Source organism: Myotis myotis, unplaced genomic scaffold, assembly GCF_014108235.1.
Source record: "Myotis myotis isolate mMyoMyo1 unplaced genomic scaffold, mMyoMyo1.p scaffold_m19_p_2, whole genome shotgun sequence".
Lineage (NCBI taxonomy): Eukaryota > Metazoa > Chordata > Mammalia > Chiroptera > Vespertilionidae > Myotis > Myotis myotis.
This window is the reverse complement of record NW_023416324.1, coordinates 100,737,252-100,743,799: the sequence shown is the minus strand read 5'-3', so window position 1 is coordinate 100,743,799 and position 6,548 is coordinate 100,737,252. Positions and strand designations below refer to the sequence as shown.

The window sequence follows — 6,548 nt, the reverse complement described above, 5'->3', positions numbered from 1 at the left end:
ATTTTAACACTTTTAAACAATTTTGTACACTTTTAATGTAAATGGAAGAGATGCTCCAATAAAAAGATACTATGAAGTAGAATTGATAAACAAGACCAAGATATGCTATCCACAAGAAACTGACCCAGAATGATAGACATTCACAAAATAAAAGTAAAGGAATCAGAAAAATATATTTAATGCACATGGAAAAAGAAGTCCTGGTTTGGCAATATTTACATCAGACAAAATACAAAGGGTGGGATAAAGGGCAGACATCTGTGAGTGTCAATAATAAAAATGAACTTAAAAAATGGCAGGATGGAACCAACGCCTGGCTCAGAGTAGCAGCAGCACTGCGGCTGCCAAGGGTTTCTCTGGCCAGTGTCTCTCCCTCCAGTGTACAGCATGGGGAATATCTTTGCGAATCTCTTCAAGGGCCTTTTTGGGAAAAAAAAAAATGCGCATTCTCATGGTGGGCCTGGACGCTGCGGGGAAGACCACCATCCTGTACAGACTGAAGCTGGGTGAGATCGTGACCACCATCCCCACCATAGGTTTCAACGTGGAGACTGTGGAGTACAAGAACATCAGCTTCACTGTGTGGGACGTGGGTGGCCAGGACGAGACCAGCCTCTGTGGCGCCACTACTTTCAGAACACACAAGGTCTCATCTCTGTGGTTGACAGCAATGACCAAGAGCGTGTGAATGAGGCTCGAGAGGAGCTTATGCGGATGCTGGCGGAGGATGAGCTCAGGGACGCTGTCCTGCTCGTGTTCGCAAACAACCAGGACCTCCCCAATGCCATGAACGCAGCTGAGATCACGGACAAGCTGGGCCTCCACTCTCTGCGCCACAGGAACTGGTACATTCAGGCTACCTGTGCGACCAGTGGGGACGGGCTCAATGAGGGACTGGACTGGCTGTCCAATCACCTCCGGAACCAGAAGTGAACCAAACTCCTCTCTTCCCCCTCACTCCCTCCTTCACCCTTGCTTTCCTCTCATGTGGCAGATGTGCCCGTGTGGTGTGAGTGCCAGAAGCTGTCTCCATGGTCGGTCCCAGTGTACTTCATCATGCTGTACATGTGCAGACGCAGCCTGCAACCGGGTTTTTATTTAATGCAAATAGTTCTTGTTTCCAATGAGGCAGTTTCTGGTACTCCTATGCAATATTACTCAGCTTTTTTTATTGTAACAACAACAAAAAAAAGAATCAACCCACTGCTTAGTACTGAGAAGGGATTTGGGGCATCCAGGGCGGGGCCTCTAGGAGTTGCTATGAGATCACCTCAATGCTCCACATCTGGGCTTTAAATCTGTGTGGAGATCCATTTTGGTGGTTGGTTTTTAACCCAAACTCAGTACATTTTTTTATAAATACAAGGTAAGGAGACACTTTAACACAGAGAAGGAAGAAATGTGCCTAGTGTAGGTTCTGCAGTAATGGCTTGAGTCCAGTCTGCCTGTGGTCTGTCTCCCATCTGGAGCGTGCAATGAGCAGATCCAGCCACAATACATTCTGCATGGTCACTTAGGGTCCCTGATTGGCTTTGTCTTGCTGGGTCATCTGCATCCCATAGCATTTGTGCTTGTACCTGTGCTTACACCACTGCCTATGGGGGTGGGCTGGGGGCTGAGGTCACCACATAGGCCCCTTGGAGAATACCCCAGCCTTCCCTTCGCTCAGTGTGGGTCAGCATAGGTGCTTTGGTGGGACCACTCTGGCCAGAACGAGAGAACCCCACGGTCCCTACACATACTCACTTGCTCCAGGTTGTCTGGATCTCACCAGTAGGAATGCAGACAGGTGACCAGTCATCTTAGAGCCTAACTCCTCAGAGCCCCCGTCCACATGTGATTTCACTCCCTCAGCCTGCAAGGGTCAGATTGACATCAAAAACAACAACTTCTACTTTTTTCTTTTGTATTTTGATAAACACTGAAGAAACTAGAGCTGTTAAAATTTATCTTGGGGAAAACCTCAGAACTGGTTTACCTGGTGTTGTGGAACCTCTTACTGCTTTCAATACATGATTAGTAATCAACTGTTTTGTATACTTGTTTTCAGTTTTCATTTCGACAAACAAGCACTGTAATTATAGCTATTAGAATAGAATCTCTTAACTATTAAAAAAAAATGATAGGAGCCCTAACCGGTTTGGCTCAGTGGATAGAGCGTCAGCCTGCTGACTGGAGGGTCCCAGGTTCAATTCCAGTCAAGGGCATGTACCTTGGTTGCGGGCACATCTCCAGTAGGGGTTGTGCAGGAGGCAGCTGATCGGTGGTTCTCTCTCATCGATGTTTCTAACTCTCTATCCCTCTCCCTCCCTCTCTATAAAAAAATCAATAAAATACATTTAAAAATAAATAAATAAAAAATAAAAAATGATAGGATGTAATAGGAGACAAATAAGGACATTACATTATAATTAAAGAATCAATCCAATAAGAGCATATAATCCTTATAAACATTTATGCACCCAACATAGAAGCACCTAAATATATACAGCATAAATTGATGGAAATAAAGGGGAGAGGTCAGCAGTAATATAGTCATAGTAGAAAACTTTAACATTCCATTGACATCAATAGATAGATCTTTCAGATAGATCTATCATTGACACATGAGACCAAAAGGATTTAATCAATGTCTTTAGAGTATTTTATTCCCAAACAGCTAAACATATACATATATTCTTTTCAAGTGCACATTAACCATATTCTTTAAATGTATCATGAGAGAGGGCTCAAAATAAGTAAAATCTGAATGAAAGAGGATAAGAAACAATTGACACCATAAAATATAAAGGATTATAGGAAAATCTTACAAAAATATATTACAACAAATTGGAAAATCTGAAAAAAAGGATAAATTTCTGTCACATACAATCTTCCAAGACTGAATCAAGAAGAAAGTGAACATTGAACACACTAAAAACAACCTCGAATTCTAAGCAGTAATCAAAACACTCCCAGTAAACAAATGTCCTGGATTAGATGACTTTACGGGGAAATTTTACCAAAATTCAAAGAAGAGCTAACTTTTAGCCTTCTCCAAGTATTTCACAAAATTCAAGCAGAGGTAAGACACCCAAGCTCATTTTATGAGGCCATCATTATCTTGATTCCAAAACCAGATAAAGATATTACAAAGAGCCCTAACCAGTTTGGCTCAATGGATAGAGCGTCGGCCTGCAGACTCAAGGGTCCCAGGTTCAATTCTGGTCAAGGGCATGTACCTTGGTTGCGGGCACATACCCAGTAGGGAGTGTGCAGGAGGCAGCTGATCAATGTTTCTCTCTCATCGATGTTTCTAACTCTCTATCCCTCTCCCTTCCTCTCTGTAAGAAATCAATAAAATATATATTTTAAAAAAAAGATATTACAAAGAAAGAGCTGAGAGGAGATGATAGCAGTTTCTTCAAAGGCAGACCTTTCTTTCACCTACTCCCAGGACCAGACTGCAAATAAACTAAATTTGTGAACATTCACCAGGAAATTCCAACTGAGGTCCAGCTGAGAAGGTGACTTATATCAAAGAAGGACCTAAACCACCTGGAGACTGGTAGGAAGGGCGAAGTCTTGAGAAGGGTTGCCCAAGCTTTCACGGGGATGGGCGGAGGCTGAGAGTGATGAGGAATCTCTCAACTGCATGGGGGTTGCCCCTGAGAGGGTCAAGTCCCAGACCCCAGGCTGGGCTCCCCAGTTTGGAGCACCAGAGCTGATAACAGTGGTTTACATAACATACGGCCATGAAAGGTGACCAGAGCCAGTTAGAGATAAAGCACAGATGTGTGTGTGTGTGTGTGTGTGTGTGTGTGTGTGTGTGTGTGTTTTATTCTTTTATTTTTATTTTGTAAACAAAGCCCAGATCACAGGATTTTCATCTGCAACTACTCACCAGAGGCTTCAGTGGAAGGAGGGAAGTACAGATTAGAGGTGCCTGAGGAGAGGCTGGGGTAGGAAGCATTGGGGAAAGACATGGAAAAACGGCAGCTGGGAGACCTGAATTTGGTCATACGCCTCCCCCAAATTGAAGTGACCATTTTTCACTATGGGTCTCTTGAAGCTTCAAAAAGGTTCCTGAGAGACAAATGAGGACAGTTTCTGAAAGTGGAAAGTGCCTAAGTACCTCCTAGAAGGCCCAGAATTGGCAGACAAAACAATCAGCCTCAATCATCAGAGGAAAAGGATCCGAACGAAACTCCCAGGAGGCACTAAACTCTGCTGAGATGAAACACTTCACTTATTTTTGCATTATCTTCATCATTCTTCTTTAATGATTTGTTATTGTTTTAGTCTCTCTTTTTTCATATCTCTAATTTATCTTTTCTTACTCTATTTTTTCCTTCTTTCTCTTCTTTTTTCCTTTCCTTATACTACATAAGTCCACCCAATGAAGACTGAGAGGCATAGCAGTTTGATCTAATAAATATAAATAAATACAAAGAAGCAGCAAAAAATTGGGAGACAAATAAACAATCCCCAAATGAAAGAAAAGGGGAAAACTCCAGGAAAAGAACTGAATGAAACGGAAGATATTTATCAGCTATAAAGATCAAAGTAATGGATATAAGGATGCTCAAGGAACATACTGAGAAATTCAGTGAACTTAGTGGGAACTACAAAAGCATAAAACAAGAAATAGAGAGATGGAATGAGCAGCTGAAACGAATAACATCCATGCCAAATTGGCAAAGGAGACTCAGCTGGAGCAGCAACCATGCGAGCAGTCTGCCCCCATCTGAGGAGCAGCAGTCACATGAGCAGCCTGCCCACAACTGAGGAGCAGCAGCCCTGCACAGCCTGCCCCAATCCGAGGAGCAGCAGCCACACACAGCCCACACGTGTCCAACAAGCAGCAGCCAGGTGAGAGGCCTGCCCCCATCCAAGGAGCAGAAGCCGCATGTACAGCACACTCCTGTCCGGGGAGCAGCAGCCACGCAAGCAGCCCATCCTGTGACTGAGGAGCAGCAGCTGTGTGAGCAGCTTGCCCTTGTCCGAGGAGCAGCAACTGTGTGAGCAGCCCACCCCCATATAAGGAACAGCAGGCCTGCGAGCAACCTGCCCCTGTCTAAGGAGCAGCAGCCTCATGAGCAGTCTGCCCCGTCCAAGGATCAGCAGTCACGTGAGCAGTCTGCTTCCATCCGAGGAGCAGCAGCCAAGCAAGCAGCCCGCCCCCATTGGAGGAGAAGCAGCTGCGTGCATCCCGCCCCAATCCGAGGAGCAGCAGCTTCGTGATCAGGCCACCCCTGTCCAAAGAGCAGCAGGTGTGCGAGCAGCCTCCCTCAACCAGCTAGAGGAGTCACCACTGCAGCAAACAGCACCCACCAAAGGAGCTGCTGCCAACTGAGGAGCAGCCACTGCCATGACTGCCCAAGGAGCAACCTCAGTCCAAGGAGCCACTGCCACCCAAGGAGCAGCTCCTGCATGACTTGACATCTAGATCCATCAGTGGGATAAAAAATGGGTAGACAAAGAAACCCCCAAAGGAAAGAAAAGGAGGCGTGCCAGAAAAGCAGCTAAGTGAAACAGAGGCATGCAATATGCCAGAAAAAGAATTCAGAATAAGGGTCATATAGTTCATAAACCAGATGGATGAAAAAAATCAACAATTTATCTAAGAATCAAGAAAAAATGAAGAGTGATATAGCTGCAATAAAAAACACCATGGAAAGTTTCAACAGTAGACTAGGAGAAGCAGAGGACTGAATTAGCAAATTAGAAGACAGGGAACCAAAAAACACCCAAACTGAAATGCAATTGAAGAAAAAAATTAAAAGACAGGAGGAGAGCCTAAGGGAGCTATAGGACAACATGAAACAAAACAACATACAAATAATAGGGGTATCAGAAAAAATAAAACAGGAAGAGGAACAGGATTAGAAAACCTATTTGAAGAAATAATGTCAGAAAACTTCCCTGGTGTGGGGAAGAAAAAAGTCACACAAGCACAGAGAGTCCCAAACAAGATGAACCCTAAAAGACGCACATCAAAACACAACATAATTACGATGGCAAATGTTCAACACAAAGAGAGAATCGTAAAGGCTGCAAGAGAAAGATAGAAAGTTATGTACAAGGGCTCTCCCATTAGATTATCGAATAATTTCTCAACAGAGACACATCAGGCTGGAAAAGAATGGACAGAAATTTACAAAGTGATGCAAAGCAAGGGACTGAATCCAAGAATACTCTATCCAGCAAGGCTATCATTCAAAATTGAAGGGGAAATGAAGAGTTTCCCAGACAAAAAAAAAAAGGCTAAGGGAGTTTATCACTACCAAGCCAGCAATGCAAGAAATGTTAAAGGGACTGTTGTAAAAAGAAGAAAAAGAAAGGGAAGAAGAAAAACAGGCACAAAAAATAAAAATGGCTACAAACAAGAACCGATCAATAATAACCGTAAATGTAAATGGACTAAATGCTCCAATCAAAAGACAGTGAGTGGCTGGATGGATAAAAAGATGACCCCATATATATGCTGTCCACAAGAGATCGACCTCAGAAAAAAAGACGCACACAGACTGAAAGTGAAGGGATGGAAAAATATCTTTTAGGCAAAT

At 43.6% G+C, this 6,548-nt stretch overlaps 1 pseudogene; it reads left to right on the top strand.

Annotated features, from left to right (window-relative positions):
* Positions 1 to 372: 372 nt before the first annotated feature.
* LOC118677397 lies at positions 373 to 1,177 on the top strand (annotated as a pseudogene).
* Positions 1,178 to 6,548: the final 5,371 nt, after the last annotated feature.